Below are 18,075 nucleotides of genomic sequence, written 5' to 3' on the forward strand. Positions count from 1 at the left end.
GTAATTCAGTTTGAATGAGAAGCTGCAGGCAACAGACATCCTGGTGAGATGTCAGGGACCCGGGCTGCAGGATGTATACATGGGTGTTGGCTGCCCTCTAGTGTCTCTGCTCTCTTCTGCACCCCAGGGTGGAGGCCAAGCTTCAGTAGTGATGGGGTACAAATGGGCGATGGAGGTCAATTAAAGGGTCAGTTCACCAACATATCTTTACATCAATAGGTAGGCCTACAGATAGTTCTGCCTTTATTTGTCCAGCTCCTACAGAAGCCATGAAAGGCAAGTGGGAGAAAAAACCATTTGCTGATACTATTTCTAAATGTTATTTAAATACAGGGTTTAAAACAAACCCTATATTTAAAAAAGGTAACATTTATTTAGCAAAACTTGCTAGCACTTTATGTTCTTGTGTACAGTATTAAGTGCATGTCGAATATAAAACTCACCTGGAGGAAACAACTATGTCTTAAGTGTCTTTACATGAGGTAGTGGTGCACTTCAGCCTTTCCTGATTAAAGTGATTGAATACTAAGTATAGCTGTTCTTAATCATGAACACATAGAGAAAATAATGTATTACAAATTATAATCATTGTATTTTTTTTCCACTTGCATCTCAGGGCTTCCATAAAGTAATATATCTTTAATTGACAATTGTTCTGCCCCTAAACAAAGGAAGTGTATTTAGATCAGGTTGTGGTGTTCAGAGCATTGCAAATGTACATGGACAATTTACAGCAGCATGCCCTTTTAAAGAAAGTGTCCTTGTTATTCTGAATTATACACAGAAAACACATTCAACTACTTTCTTAGGGATCATGTTATTTCTCCGTTACAGTCCAAGAGGGCTCAGGACTATCCCACTGTGAAATCACCAATTGTTTGACCTTTTAAGCAACACACTTTCATCAAGTCCTCAACTATGCAGATGTTGTTAAAATAAAATAGAAACTATTTTAAATGAAAACAATAAACAGTGTACGGATTAAGGTTTTAGTTGGACACTGAAACTGGGCATATTTCTTCTGAAGAACGTAGATTCAATAAAAAAGGTTTAGAGGGGTTCATGCCATGGCACTATATCTGGAATGTGTACTGTATGTGGTGTGGATTTGTAAATGCTTTAAATGCATGCAGAAATGCCACAAACTACTATCTTAAAACCGGATGAAACGATACCAGTAATATTTGATAAATCGTTGTCAGTAATAAAATATGTTTCTTTTTTTTTTATATTGTAATGAATTATATGATGATACTCCTCTCATTTGTAGGGACTTGTGAGGTTAGGGGATCAATATAATGCCCTCTACCTTTATTTTTACGTTTTATTCTTTCCTACTTATCTTATTTGTCATATTTTGTCTGAGATTTTGTGTTCTGTGCTTTATATAAAAAAGGAAATACATATATTATTGTTAAAAAGATCACGTTTCATGGGAGTAATGAAACAGATTTTTTTTAATAAATCTGTATATTTTTTTGTTTGCATTTTTTATCATGCTGCATATTTTATTTATATTTGCAAATTGATTTCACATGGCTAATTAAGTTTCTATTTTTGTTACCTGCCTGGGGACTACGCTTTTGCTAATGTCTGCATTTATACATCGTGTATTTTATACTGATATTTATTAAGTTGCACCTCCCCATTAAATAAACAAATACATACAGATCATGTGATTCAGCTGTGCTTGTTAATCTGAACTACACATGTAAGTAAAAGCGTGAGGATTAATCCTGAGCTCTTGCAGCCACTAGGGGATGCTACAATCAAAGGTAACACATTGGAGTTAATGAGCCACTCCGGCTGTGTGCAGACTCCTGCATGCAAATCAATAACCATCCTTCAAACATGTGAGAGTGATGCCTGTCAACATGAACAAAGTGTTCAGAGTGTTTTGTTTGCTGTAACTGTTTCCCCCTATTGTGTGGAGCGTATTAGCGAAAGGTAAGATATCTGTCTATTTCTGGTGTTCCTGGTTTAGGACATTATAGATCGTGTCAAGCTTCAAGTCTGGAACAAATCTATCTTGTCGCAGTGTGACTCAATCCGATGTAATGCACCATCTGTAAACCACAGTTATATCAGGAGAGGGGGACTTTATTGTACAGAAATGTCAGATTAACACAAGCAGTTACTTTCTCTTTCTATGTCCCAGCTTTTTCCCTCCACCACCCCCTCCTCTGTCTTAATCTTTGATCTCGAAGATATAAATATAGTAGGCACTTGAAGCTAACAATGGACTGATTGAATCTCCATGAGCTGCTCTGTGACATGGCAGTCAATCAATGTGTCCTCTGCTAATCAATGTCTTTCTTGAAAAGAGGACTGAGCCCAATAAGTGAACATGGCCAGAAGGGATGGTAGGAGTGATGACAGTCACTGGCACTAGAAGTATAGAGGGCCGGGGGATGAGGAGAGGGATGAAAAGAGGTCCGGATGAACGGAGGAGAATCAAATCTGCAGCTCTGGGAAGGTCCACACACTCAGAATCCATTAATCCTGTACAGATCCCCCTCCTCTTTATGTATAATTTCCTCCGTCGACAAAAAAGAAAAGAAGTATTACTTTTTCTTAATCTTTTCTTTGCTATAACCACCAATATTTTCTTATCATCTGTTTAGTCATTAAGTTTTGAATATGGGTGCTTTCAGTACAGCACCAATACAGCAAACATGTAATGCCTCAATGTATATGTTCTCTCTTTTGTTCCCACTAAAAACATTTTCAGAAATTGAGTAGGCCTACATCCCTCATAGCTTTGCCGTGGGATCCAATGTAAACTTGAAATGTACCACAAAGGGATGATTTAGCTGCAGGAGGGATGGGACACACATTTGAGACTTGTCAGCTTTAAAATGTTCCCTCTTTTTTTCCTTTTTGAAGAGGAGTAGATTACTTCCAGACCTTAACAAGGAGACTTAGTCACACACTGTGTTTTTATCGAAATGTTCTTTAAATCTTATAAGCTACGATTGTGGTGTGGCTGCGGGGGAGGACTGTTGGCCACTCTGTCGCTCAAACACTTATATATCTTTATAACAAAGTAATCGGAGCAATTGTTTTGTAAAAACATTCATGGCCCCCAGAGGATGAAGACGTTTCCGCTTTCACCTTTTCACCTCTTGTCACTAACGGGCAGTGACGGAAAATATAAAAATATCCAAGTACATTTACTCAAGTGTTGTACTTAAGTACATTTCTGACAAACTTGTGCTATTTTATACTTCTACTCTTCTACATTTCAGAGGCAGATATTATACTATTTAACACTCAATTACTTTGTACATAATATGATGATATGGTGTAATGCAGCACTGTACTACTAATCTAAAGAGTATTTCAAGTCTTTTACTTTTTGTATATTTTGATGCTTAAACTTATATTTTTTAAATCAGATTCTTGGATGAAAGTGAATCTTAAAACATGTATTCATATAAATACCTGTAGGAGACTAATTTCAAGTAAGCATTGACCCCAGTTGACCCCTCTTTTCATTGGCTGCTGAAAGTTCCTGTATCAGAGAGGAGTCGGGTAGCTTGCTAGCTAAGCTACCTTTCCCCAACATGGATATATAAACTACAGAATACGCTCTGATTGATGTTGTTCAAAAAGAAAAAATAGTGGAATTGACTGCATAACATGGCACAAAATAACAGAGTTAGTGACTTCACCAGGCAAAGCGCAATATTGAAAGAAAAACGGAATAGGATTACCTCCAACCACATGCGTGATGCACTTGTGTCATCCAGGCCCTATCAGGAAGCTCTGCTCGATTTATTCTAGCTGTTATTATCTTAAGAACTGAGCTTTTTGTGCTTTACATCGGCCAAAGAAAGCCCCGAGGAACTAGTGTGTCGATGGGAGAACCAGCAGCAACGAGGTGGACAATGACAACTTATCTGTGATTCACCGTGTTCTTCTGTGAGCGGTGAGTACACACTTTCTGTTAATTGACTATTAGCTCAATTAGTCTTTTTGTTTGAACAATTTGTGTATTGTGTCACGGTTAAGGAGTTGCCAGTCCCATTTGTTTTATGTATGAGAATTTGTTATGATAATAGGCCTAATAATTGGTGCAGTTTGACCCCAGAGCCTGTGGGTCTTGCACTGATAAAAAAAACTATTGACTTTGTACAGATGCAGAGAGATAGAGCTGGTTGTTCCCATAATAACATATATGGTCGTTTCAATGAAAGAAGACAGCACACTAGACCTCAACTTATATTGGATAAAACTTGATCTCTATAATAATCCATTAACCATTTTAACAGTTTGGCCAGAATAAGTAATGATCTGCTCATGTGCTTGTGACCAGCTGACCTGTCCACAGCTCATGTTTGGGTCCAGGCGTCTCTAAATGTGTTAGTTATGCTGTTTGTTTGGGTTTTGACAACATGGGGGGTGAGAGTGACTCAGACTTAACACCAGTAGACTTCAGCTGTGGCACCTTCCCAATGTCGTTTAACCTCACTCTAATACTTAAAATAAATATCTCATGGAGCCCGTTTAGGATTTCCCACTGTGAGGCATGATGGATTTCTTAACCGATTGACACAGTTTAAACCAATCTGACATTTTATCTAACCTTTGACCTTAAACAAGGCAGTTGGTCCACTCGTAAACATTTCCTGCAGCCATGTATCATTCTGGAAGGCTGCAGACGCTCAGCCTGAATGTATTTCTATTTTTGTCAGAAGGCTTTTCATAGGAAATCTATTAATACTGTGTACTTAAATCAGCATGAGTGAGTTCCATCAAGCAACAGATACAAATAAAAGCTGTGTCGTGAGGTCATGCTCCAGTGAAGGTGCTTTTTTGGTAGTTTAGCCAGCTTACCTTATCCATCACATGGAAAGCTTGAGTTCATACTGTGGGAGAGTATAGTTTTTAGATCTATGGCGCATTAGCTCGTAAGGCTGGTACACATTTTTATCAGTTATCTTGTAATGCTGTTTCTGGATGCAGTAAAACAACATTAAAACAAACTTTGGTGAAATACAATTAAGACTCTAATTTGCAATGATGGAATACATTTCTGTTGAAGTTGTTTTTCATTCTACACAAGATTTTTATTAAAAACACATTTTAAACTTTTTTTAAATGAGGGACGTACTCTTAACTTTGACTCTCTTTGACTAATGTATAATAAATGCATTTTATAATCTAGGAAAGTGGACATATAGACTTAGAACACACACACAAAATCTACGGGTTATCATTTAAATGCATCACATAATGGAAATCTATCATCTCACCTTTTTAAAGGCTCATCCTTCACCAGGCCCTCTCCCATGCATAATTATAACACAGAGAACAAGCAAGGCTTTGTTGTGGTCATTGAATCTTCTCTTCTTTTTGAGCTCTGTGCTGATAACAGAGAGGCCTGCAATATGTCTCACCCTATATATAATATAAGAGCTTGCTTTTAAAGATAGTGTAGCCACAGCAGATTGCTCCATATGGCCTGTATATGGTGACATCGGAGGGAGTGTGGTGGTCCTGATGTGGCGTCCTCGAGTTACAGGTTTTATTAGGGTAGATCAAAGTGGAGCCCCCATCAGCTGGGATGCTCTCAACATCAGACACACAGGGAAGGTCATGAGGCGGGGCTGCTGGGAAGGTGTCCGACTTCAAGGCCTTTGAGCGGGACCCAATGACATCCGCCATTGAGAGATGGGCCAGCCGTTTGGGGGTGCCATTGAAGGAAAACAGCAGGGTGCCCTCAGGGATACGAAGGACAGGGACCCTTTGAAGTTGGTGGGGTTGCATCTCTGTGGCCGTGTGACCCTCCCAGAACCCCACCCTTCTTCTGCAAATCACATATGGACACCTCTGAAAACTACCCCTGGGAGCTCTGTTGCTCCCGGTCCCGGGCAGTGTAACCTGAGAGTTGCTGTAGCAGCCTGTCGGATCACTGATGGAGGCTTCCCATTGGTCCAAACAGGAAGCGAGCGTGACCCTGTAAAGCCCTGGGGTCAAATACGTCTCTTAGAATGGTGACAATTGAATTAGTGTCTTATGTAGACCAGACGGCCTGGGGACCACATAAACACAGGTAGACGTGTCCTTGGAGCAATTACATTTGCACATCCTAAACACACACATTTGAATTCAGCTGACTGGCTTTGAGTACACACGCATCATTTAGGTTCCCCCTTTATGCTTAGACAACAGAACTATAGCTCATCAAGCACATGATGTCACCATTTTCATTTCTGTTTTATGATGGAGGATCGATAATTGAAAGTGTACTTATCTGTTTTCCATGGATGAGTCATCCAGTCTGCTGTGCTGGCCTTTCTATCTTTAGCTCTGCATGTATTTTTCAGCATGGTTTCTTTATGTGAACAATCTAGACACACACTTTCTCTTTAGGGAGATGCACGGAAACTGTGTTTTATAGCTCTGCTCACTTCTGCCATTTTCTCTTTATTTTGCATCCTCTTTCTTGCTCTTTACTTGTTTTCTTTTCCCTCTCTCTTGAGTAGATGAGGGGATGCCACCATCACTTTTGCAGACTTAACAAAAAGATGATTAGGCAAATTTAATGCCAGTGGAGCCTATTTGGTTGTCTGGTCGAAGCATTTTGCATCTACAAGTGCATTTATACACTTGTGTGCAGGTAATACATGTGTGTATTTGTATGTCCTGTAAGTGTGAGTGTCTGTGTGTGGTCATATAAGTGCATTTAGGTATGTGGCTGGCCCAGAGGAGCAGTGGTGCATACACTGCCATCAGTCAGAGCCCAGAGCCAGCCCTGCTTTAATGGCTGCCATAATTAAAAAAGCTTTTAGAGGGTGTGCCACTAAAGGGGGCAAGGTGGGGGCGGAGCTGAGCTGGTTGGAGGCGCAGAGATACTAGTGCAGGACAACTGCCTGCCAAAAAACAGGTCATTTTTGCACAGGCATACTGCATGATGGCAGAAAAAATGCAATTTAATCTGACTGTGTCTAATTTCTTAACTCACTGAGAAATTAGACATAGTCTGACGGCTTGTTTTGAAAGTCCATGTTAAATTATAATACTTAATGGAATGAGTATTTAAATAGTTTCCTTAAACCTGCGAGTACACATTCCTGGACACTTGAAGTCTGAGATCAAGATGTGAACATTCACATATCATCCCCTTGACATTGCAAACTTGTTATTGAAACATCCAGCAAACACAGAGCAACATTGTTACAAATGTTCTGGTCACATGATGGATACAAGTCCAATATTCACTCTCTTTCAACAATGCTTGTGGTATGTTCTTTTAGTGTTCAGCAGGTAGTGTATAGTGAGCTTCTGTTTTATTAAATGCCTACTAATTGAACTCAAAGTATTGAAGGGAAGTACTTAGTTAGATTGCACAATAGGTCATGTACAGTAAGAGAAAGAATACAGGCTTTAAAACAGTCTGTTTTGCTGTAATATGTGTTTCTTTGGTGTGAATGCCTGTGGAGAGTCTGATGGAAAAAGGAACATGGAAGCACTGACTGTTACCTTAGAAAATGTGTGTTACCAAGAGGTCATCGGTCGTCCACTGGCCGCTAGAGTAAGAGTAAGTAAATTATTTTGCTGTTGTAAACCAACCCATTGCAACTATACCACTGCTGAGCCATTCTTGTTGCCATTAGCTGCTGTGTTTACATGTCTAGAAAACATTTATTTTGCTGGCAAAGCTCTGTAACGTAAACACCATGTACGTGGATGGAAACAATTACACGTCTCGAACATGCCCCAAGAGATAAGGGTGCCGACTTTACCCTAAACACTGTGGAAAGCATAAATATTCATAGGACGCCGGATTAGAGGCTGGTATAAATAGGATTCAGGGGGTTTTCATAATGTTTCGGTCTTGATGGAGAAACATATTCAGCTGCTGGTCTTTATACTGTACAGAAGTTCAAATTACATTACCTGGCTCCAGCAAGGAAATTCAAGTTAGTTTCTTTATCAAAACCAGATTTTTGAATGACACAGCTTTGCATTTGTACGGTTTCACACAGTAAAGGTTATACTGTAATCCAGCGTCCAGGCGTCCGTCCATTAGCTGTGTGAAAATGGGTTTTGGACGTGTGGTTGTGATTAGCAAGGTCCTTTAAACTCCCCCAGGTTGTGAAAACATTTGAAAACACTTTTCATTTCCTTAGGTTGAACTGGAGAGCATCCCTCACACACACACACACACACACACACCAAAGTAAATGATCCTGCTTTCTCCCAGAAGTCCAGGGGAGCAGACCTGCTTTGCTGTGACCTCTGGGGTCATATCTAGGCGGTCTGATCCTGGTGAGTACAACTACTGTGCCTCACAGTTTATCTCCGCTGAACCTATAGAATATCGCTGCTCAGGGAAACATCCCTCTGTTTACAGTTCCACCCAGAGGTAAAAGCAGCAACTTGGGGTAGAAGGTGTGAGTCTCGGGTTCAGGCGCAGGTCGGAGTTAAAGAAACAGGTTGAGGTTAAACGTCTGTGCGTTTTAACGGCTTCATACTTCACACTAAGTGTCTTTACTCACATTTGTTTACATTGAACTACAGCTGCCAGTCTCATAAATGTCATTTTTGCAAGAACTATATACAGCTGTAAAGTTTTAAGGTGCTATTGTTTTAAATGTGTAATTATGGTTGTTTTTATTATTTCATGTTCTGTATTAGTTGGCCTTCTGCATATATTCTCTACTCTCTTCTAATACTATGTATTAAAATGTGTTTTAAATTCAAATCCTGCTTCTGCTGTCATGTATCGTTGCAAGCTGCGATCATATTTTACATCATCATTTAATTTGTGCGAGTTGTATTTACTGTAATTTGTTTCTGTGAATGTGACTGGTTGTGAAATGTTTGATCCCTCTTATTGCTCTGCTATAATTTTTGGCTCTGTCCTATTATCTGCTGCTAGAGCGACCCTTTAATTCCCTGTGGGGATCATAAAATATTCATTTGAACTGAGTGTTTGACATGAAGTTGTTGGGGTGTATGGGTGAACTGGACCCCCCTGTCTGGCTTGAGAAATGGGAAATGGGTGGAGGTGGAGGTGTTTGGGGCAGACAGTGTCGTGTTCTCAGGCCCAGATGGGGGCAGAGGGAGTTTCTGGGCTGGTTCTTATGTTCAGGAAGAGAGCAGGCAGGGGCACAGGATCAGAGCAATTACACTATTTGGGTTACAGGGGAGCTATTTATTTGCGCGGTTTGACATGTTTCTGTTGACTGGGGGAGCTGTGCAGTATGGAAAACCGATAGCGCTGAAGTGTATTTATTTATTCTGCAGGCGGAGCAGGCAAACAGAACAAGACTGAGGAGAGGAACTGGAAATTAGAAAGTTAGAAAGCACACAGAGAGCGAGAGAAAGACAATGTACCGAGTTGTTCAAAGAGTGTGCGCTGACAGCGCTGTGCTCTGAGTCCTGCTGAGTTGTAGGTGGTGGAGAGGACATGTCCTCCATCTGCTCAGACCACAACACGATGTTGGCCAGTGGCCTGTGACCAATGGTGAGATGACTAATAGATCAGTACACAGTCAAAACTATTTTTATTAAAATAAGAACAACTTAGTTAAATGCCATTATGTAAAATATATCTGAAATATGCATTTTAAATCAAGACAAAAAAACAAAACACAAAAATCTGCTCCTTTCAGTCTGCTATTCCTTGCCCCCCCCCCCCAAAAAAAAGGCTTTGGATTTTCTTGTTAATGTGATCTTGTAAAAAAGTCCTAAATATGTAATTGAAAATGCTAAATATACATGGTATTGTATTAAAACATTTAGGCTTTAGCTTAACGTCCATGTTAATAAAGAAGCAGCATTGGAATGTAGTGTTAGTTTGTCCCAGTACTGAAAGTATTCTAGGTATTATTATAAATACATTTTTTTAATTTAACACAACCCTCTTTGGCTGTATGGTTAGATGTTTGTGGTATCTTAAAGTAAACAAGCTGTTTAATCCATGGCTTACAATTCACATTTACTTTTGGTCGTAAAGATGATCTGTGGTGACAATATAGACTTTCACTGTAAAACTAAGTTTTGCTTTTCACATTACTTGAGGCAGGAAATCAAGTACTGAAGAATCAAGTATGCAAGTGGATCCAAAGAAAGCAGGGCTCGCTAGTCGCTACCGTTGGATGTTTCTCCTCTTTAATCCATGATGGTTAGCATATCGCAGATCAGCGTGCTTTTTGCAGTTTACTGGAAGTTGAAACCGCTTAAGTACATTGCACGTCAATCCCACTTGTAGATACTGACATGTAAAGTTGCCCATTTATAAAATACATGTTGATTTTATGGTCAGCACAACATCCTCAAACAATCCTCGTCCCCTCTGTGGTATTGTGTGTGGGTTCGTAATTATGTTTTTGTGCTTTCACACTGTTCAGTTTCCATATGTTCTCACCACAGTGTGATACAACCACCAGAAACACAAAGAAAACTCCTACTGTACCCTTCATGTCATCTCCAACATCTTTGTCATCATTTCTCCTTTTTCTTCTTTCACAAGATCTCATGTTCTTCTTTCACTTTATTAAACTTTCTCTCAAAAACCACACACACTGTATATGCATTTGTTTTAAAAAAGATATGCTTGTGGGTTTTTGCTTGTTAAAATAATTAATTGTGAAACGTTTACAAGCAATGATGAGCATGGATTTAACACATTCAATCTTAATAAACAAACCACATCACTAAGGACCAAAGGTAAGATGTGTTTAAGGGTTAGACCTTGGCCCTTGAGTTTTACTCAGTCCGTACTTGTCAGATGAAAAGGTTATGCCCCTCATGGTGTGAACAGCAGGCTGCCCTGCATTCCACGGCTTGTAACACATGAATTTGGCTGGAAGTATAAAATCAAGCATGACTACTGCATCCAGATCCTGCAGAGATGCCCTCCTTATTGCTCTCAACTCTAGATTACAGCTAGATTTCCTGCTGAAAGGAACAGGAAAGGATATGAAATGCTTTAGTCTAGCACTATACACGTCAGTCAACATTGGTTCTTCTTCTACTTTAGAGGGAAACTTTGAAGAGCACCATTGCCTTATCCCCATCATGAAGTCAATGGGTTTTTGTAATGGATTTTTGGTTAGATGCCTAAAAAGGGTCTGTGCTAAACACAAGTGAAAGAGATATTAAATATATATCTATACCACTTTGTTTTCATTACCTTCAATTATGTCATTAAATAGACACTACAGACACTTGAAAAGACATCTCGACAAACTCACTCTTCACCAGCCTCATCATGTTAGCAAGCTATTCTAACTCAAACTTTACACCGTGTATATTATTTAGATGTATCATGCTAAGAGGAAAGACATTTTCAAAGAGATAAGTGAAGTACAAATTGGAAGCTTAGTGTTGGTGATGTTTAACTCATAAAGCCGTGATGTAGTTCCTTCATAGCCTTGTAACGTTAGATTTGTACTACTGGCAATTACATTTCAAAAAGCATAAAAGTGATATTTATTTGGAAAGGTCATCTTGCTGTGTTAGTGTACTTTACTTTTGTTTGGCCTAGAGCCTGTTTTCTGCAATAAACCAAAAATCCATGGAAAGAATTCCATTGGGTTTTTGTCAAAGCAACCAGGGTTATGTTAACTTGTAGAAAGGAGTTTTAGAAATGTGTCATCGCTGCAACACTATTATTGCTTATATAAAACTGTGTATACACAATATGTGTGAAATGTGTATGAAGGCTTAGATTCTGCTGATTGAAACGGTCCTAGTGGGATGACTAATGAAGAAATGGTACGTGACTGGCTGTCTGATTGGAGTGAAGTTGTTTTCGAGAGACTTTGTCACCCCAAGACTCATTAGGTGCTTATGATGTTGATGGTGACTCACAAGTATGATTGATTATTCTGAAAATCAACTGCTGTCTGTCTGTGTTTAAAGAATATGAAGTGACTTTGGAGTCATTGTTTGATTGAATTTCAGGCACAGGGCCGGATTATATCCGCAGGCCAGCTTTACCTCAACATAATTCTTCTGCTCTGGCAGGAGATGCGTCACATGCATCGGCTTCTGCCACGACCTTGTAGAACTCGTCAGTGTTACTTTATTTTCCATTCGTGTTTGGTTCGGTCCGTCAGTCTTCAGTGCACACCTTAGTCTGGAGCAGGTTAAACCTGCTGCATTCAGCGTCAATTCTGTTTTCTTTTCTCTCCGCTGTATGTTCACATCCTTCAAATCTAGACCAATCATCCAGCACATTTTCAGAAGTGTTTACAATGAACCCTTTATTTACATTCCAGCACTCATTTGACTTATATTGACAAATGATTCTTGTCTTTTAGGGACAAAAGACGCAGTTTATCGAAAGGGCAACTGCAGCTGTGTTTAATATTCAGTGAAATCCTTCAGTTTTTTTATGTGGGATAATAACAATCGTGTAGACATATCTTCGTCATTACTCATCTTTATTGTATTACATTTCGTTTTTGAGATATTTTCTCTTTAAGGACTGTATAATATTTACATTTGTGTCGAGTGGGGTAAAAGTATAAAAACATTGCGGTGTTATTAGTTTTATTAAAACTAGAAATAAAGCTCCCCGATTGGTTTATTTGACCATTTGCATCTATGTGGAAAAATGCTTTGCATTAAGTTACCATCCTTCTGTGTGACTTGCTGCTGACAGATTTTTGTAGTCAATGTGAATGCCTGGAAAAGTGACACATATCTTGTGTTTTTGTAAGAAAACAACAACCAGTCTTTTCCAATGCTCATCTGGACCTCATGGGATTATGCTACAAGATTGCATCCCGAGGCATGGAGACCACAGTGTGTCTCACTATTAGATTTGGTCAAATATAACAGTTGTCCTCTTTTTCCTCAGCTGGAACAAATAGAAAATATTTTAATGGTATGTGAGGACATATATTTAATTGTGTGGCATTTTGAAAACATTTAGTCATTTACTGAAATGTAATATGTCTGTAATCAGGGCACTGATTGTGGGGCTTTTCCTGGGGTAGCGCCCTACGGGGACTGATGACCAATAGTTAGCTCTGATCAGATTATTTGTCTTACTTTCAAGCTCTTTGCAGTAATACTTTGTTGATCCAAATCTTAGTTTCTGAGTCATTGAGATGCCGAGACCTTCCTCTATTACAGGCCGTTCAGTAAGGGCAACACATCTAGAAGTAATTTGTGTGTGATCTTGAGTTCACTTAAATTGAGCAATCGAAAAAAACATAAATGCAATTGACAGTAATTGTGCACACATGCATCTTTTTGACATCAGGTTTTTATTAGCGTCAGACATGAGTTAGATACTATCACATACAAAATAAAAAATAATTTTGAATTATATCTTTAAAGTGTTCAATGTGATTATAATTCACAGTCACTGAAATTGAGTTCTATTAGCACGAGCTGGAGGAATTGAGGCGTGTGGGTGTAACGTGAAGTTTTATTTACACCAGCACCTCCTCTCTTCACCTCCTGTAGGTCGAGGAGAAGATTTTCATCAAGGTGATTCATCATGAGTCTCCCTCTACTCTTTTATCAGATGTTATTTGGGTCGAGGCCTCTGTCCTGTCCTGGCCGCCTCAGTGCCCTGCCCCATGATGGATAGGTCAGAGGTGCTGTGATTGTGATCCAAAGCTTCACAACCTCTGTGGAACAAACCTCCTGCTTCTCCGGCGCCACAAATTCACTCGGAGAAGTGACATTAGCTATGTTCTTCGATACGCAGTGTAACACAATCTCTAGTTGCTCACATAGATGTTTTATTGCAGTTGTAAATGAGACTGGCCCTGAGGTTTGAATTTATCAATGTCAAATCTGGGGAGGTTGGGAGACTTTTTTAAACTTTGACTGATAAAGCAAATAAGGCTGCAGGGAGTATAATTTGACCACAAATGAATCACTGTTCTGTCAACGCGTGTAATGTCAGTTGGTGAAGTTTATTTTCACACCCATTTTTGTTCAGTACACTTATGCACACCTATTTGTTTTTCCATTACTCAAAATAGGTGACCAGGACCTTGACTCCAGCAGGCTGAGCCACTAGGGAAGTGGTGGGGGAGCAAGATAAAGGCACGCTAACCATGGGTGGCCTCGAAAGTGGGATAGCAGTTAGATTAACAACTTGGGGAGATTTGTTTATGAATGTCAGGGAGTTTCTGTCTTGGCGTTGCAAAGGAGCAGTGGCCCTAATTTGTCTGGGTAATGCTGCTAATCCTTCTCCTGGAGATCGTCCTAGGTCTGCCTGTTGTAATGCTTTCCAGGGCGCTGTCAAAGGCAGGAGAAAATTATTTGTATTCATCTGTTTTCAAAGGCTCACAGGGTTCTGCTGTTGAGGGCTATCAGAGTGAACAATGATCAGGCGGAGACAATAGGTTTAGGATGCGCATTAGAGCACCTAATGGTCCTCTCCATCTTAAACACACACACACACACACACACACACACACACACACACACACACATATCATACATCTAACGCCATCATCCAAACCAATGCACACATGCAGAGGGAACAATTACTGTTAGCATTTCATCACAAATGATATATATTCAAACTTGAGACTTTCCTTTGTTTAGGAGAAAGCAGCCAGTTTCCATTAAAGTCTTCTGTTTCTGTTTAAACGGAGAAAGGCGGCCAACCAAGAGAAAAAAAGAAAGAAAGAAAACAACAGCCTCGTCTAGGAGCACCGTCTATTGTGCAGGCGTTTGTCTTTATAAAAAATCATCCTTCTCTGTAATCCATACAATAAGCTGATTTTGGGTCTAAATACATGCTGCACAATAGTAGAGTTCTGCTGGGGATGGTTTTAATCGTCTGCGGGTCTGTTTATTGCGGTAGCCCCACAGCCTGGAGCTCAGCTTGTAGTCGGTCCCAGTTTGTTACAAAGTCATAGATTTTATGGCTTGTGTTGTTAGATTTCCATGTCTCAATGCTGATTGAAACACAATGCTGCTCTGGATGGATTAGCAGTATTATGATTTGGACAGCTGCTTGATGGACGTGCTTACAAAGAGGATTGCTGCTGAACACTAATGACTGCTGATTATCTCAATTTAAACTACTGCATATCCGAGTCATAGCAACATCATCACGTTTCTGTATATAAATAGACTTCTGTTCTGCTTGATTTTACGGCATACCTTCCACATTTGTTAAGTCAATGGATGAAAATATGTTTCTGATTTGTTCGGCCCCCTCACTCCCAGCTGTCTCCTCCTCTCCCCTTGTGCTCTCACTTTCCTCACAGGAAGTGATTTACTGTCAAACACATTCCAATAGCCAACCCAACGACACACACTGATCTATCCCAACAGCCCCTGCCTTTTATCTTTCCAATTTTCTCGCCTCCTTTCTTCTTCTGCCATGGTGAAACATCATGGCTCTAACCTTTTGTTTTTTTCTTGTTTTTTTAGGCTCGTCTCTTCATCAGGGGTTCTGTGATCAGCACAGTTTTATCTGTTCTGGCCTCTGTGGCTCTAACGTTTGTTATCCCATTGTGTGTTTGTCCTCATGATTTGGCTGTTGGTGCTCTTGTTTGTTTATTCTTCTTTTTTGTTTGTTCACACATTGATTGCATGTTAAGACAATCTGGAGAAATAAAAAATTGCACACACATAATTTCCGTTCTCCGAACTTACATTTCTGGGTCTGTTAATTGTTTTTCTGTTATCCTTTTTTCAATTTTTCAATTTTTGATTTTGGCATCACCTAACAAGACCATTTTCAAATCTATACTTCCAAATTCCAAGTGAGCTAAACTTTTTCATGGTTGAAGTAACTTTTCATGTTCTGAAGCTCTTTCTTTGATGTCCTTTTTCCCCGTCTTTGTCGCAACACTTTCTTCTTCTTTTTCTTCTTCCTCTTCCCCCCTGTGTCTGCATGTGAGTCAGAAACATCCTGTTCACGACTCGATATCGACAAAGACACAGCTGCTTTGAGTCTGCATGTGGGCAGGCTGCTCCGGCTATGTTAAGCCATCTATTGGTTAGGCAGCTGAGCTCTGAGCAGATGGCTGAAGTGTTCAATTGGACTCTGCCATTGTACCCCTCGTAATTGGTACTTGTAACCAAGTGTCTCATTAATTATGCAAAAGGGACTGTTTTAATGCATGGTGTGCCGGTCTTACTGAAGAGTAATACTAATCAAGTGAGTGCTTTGCTGCATTATGCATTCAAGAATTTGATTTATTCTAATCGAGTGCTTGTAACCGGATGTTTCAGGTTTGAATCTCTGGACAAAAGAAAATGGTGTAGCTACACCGGTCCAATAAATAAGGCCACAAACATACTGATGTCTTTTAAAGTTTTATTCTCTCGCTCTCTTTCTCCGAAGACAAGTGTAAACTATAAGAAATGAACAACTCAAAGTTTACATTAAGTCGTTTCAGTCCATAGATAAACAGCTAACACATTAGCAAAATCAAAATGTTGGTCACAAAATAATGTAATTTTACACAAACGGTACAAAAAAGTGTAAAGCACACTCTTAAATATTAACACACACACACATATCAACAAAAGAGAAACATTTACCGTGTGCGCCTCTTGAACCTTGTAGATTACTTCAACGGCATGAGTACACCCTCTTCTGCCGCCATGTTGCCTCTTACCATACCTCTTACCCACGTTGCCATGGCAATGCCCTCTGACCTGACTGTGGTCATGTGACTCACCGACCACATCCCAAATGAAATGAAAAAACCATGAATTAATGCTTTGACAATTGTGCAGACAAGCAGCAGGCGAAAAACTTTTTTAAATGCGTTTTTCTGAATGGAGATCGGATCGATCAGGCTAAACTAACTTGTAGCTGCTCTGTCCAAACTCACAACGTCATACATTCAGAAATAAAACATCGACTGTATTCACCACGACACAGACAGTCTGTGGTTTGTTCATGTTTAACTTTTGTCCAGTTTCTGAACAGATATGAGGAGCTGTGAGCTCTGTGTGCTCTGTGTGCTAACACAGCTAACGGCTGATGTTTTGGGACATGTTGCGCTGTCGGATGCTGACCAATCACGAAGTGTCATTTCTTGATTGGCAGCAAAAACAACCAATCACAGCAGTGCTTCTCGTGCTGGCTCTGTCCAATCACAAACAATAAGTGTTCTCCCTAAAGGAATACCCTTTCCTTAAAAGTTTAAATGTTTAGGGCTCCCATGTCATGGCCATTTCCACTGATCATAATTCCATTGTTGAGGTATACTAAAATAGATTTATACTGTGCAATTTTCCAAACTCACATTGGTTTCGCATATAGCATCTCTGTAAATTATGTGTATTCAGCAGTATTCACTCTCTCCACCAAACGGCTCGTTGCAGCTCTTGCCCCCCCCCCCCCCTCTCTGTGAGCCCTGTGTGCTCCGATTGGTCGGGACGTTGTGAATTGCGCTGAGCTCCGTGGAGGTGTGATTTCCTTGTTTAGCGATACACAGCGAAACACAGCCAAACTCATCCTGAGCACACACAAAGTCACAGTCGAAGTAAAAACAATAAGTGTGGCTTGATATTGAGTAAGAAAAAGGTCTAAAGGTTGATAAACGCTGTGAGAATGGGTCTGCAGAGAGAATTTTGCCGCGATCCCAACTGTCTGTTATCAGCCTGCAGCCAGGGAGGAGAGATCAGCAGAGCTGCCTGCACTGAGTGTGTGTGAGGAAGTCAGTGGATTGGTCAATTTGGACCAATCCGCGGGGGCTTAACGTAACGGCTCCGCGGACGTAACGTAACGCCTCCACGGATTGGTCCATTTGGTTCCGGGTAACGCATGACATCATGCGGTACCCGGAAGAATCAATGGACAGTGACGTATCTCCAACGAGGCGTTTTGGGGAGGTATTTTCTGTGTTAGAGTTTTACTCGCTACACGGTGTACTTTGAGGGTTTTGACTCTGCAGACTGTTTACATGCATAAAAACCTTCATAACACACAAGGGGACGGGTAATAACTGGAAAAGCATGACATGGGACCTTTAATCAAGGACAGTTGTGGAATGTACCAAAGTAAATTTATTCAGATACTCAAATACACATAGAGGTACTTTAACTTTACTTATTCCAGAGGTTCATAGCTACTGTATTCCATTTATGTAACATTGTACCTCTCCACTAAGAGTG

The 18,075-nt window shown here is 40.0% G+C and overlaps 1 long non-coding RNA gene across 1 annotated transcript in view; it reads left to right on the top strand.

The window, feature by feature from the left end:
* Positions 1–3,486: 3,486 nt before the first annotated feature.
* The window catches only part of LOC104955809 (uncharacterized), a 39,946-nt gene continuing 25,357 nt past the window's right edge, over positions 3,487–18,075 (top strand). Inside the window, exon 1 of the long non-coding RNA XR_799486.1 lies at positions 3,487–3,931. This is a non-coding gene — a long non-coding RNA (uncharacterized lncRNA). The remainder of the gene's footprint in view (positions 3,932–18,075) is intronic.

This window comes from Notothenia coriiceps, unplaced genomic scaffold (assembly GCF_000735185.1).
Source record: "Notothenia coriiceps isolate Sejong01 unplaced genomic scaffold, NC01 NC01_scaffold00024828, whole genome shotgun sequence".
In the NCBI taxonomy this organism is placed as follows: domain Eukaryota; kingdom Metazoa; phylum Chordata; class Actinopteri; order Perciformes; family Nototheniidae; genus Notothenia; species Notothenia coriiceps.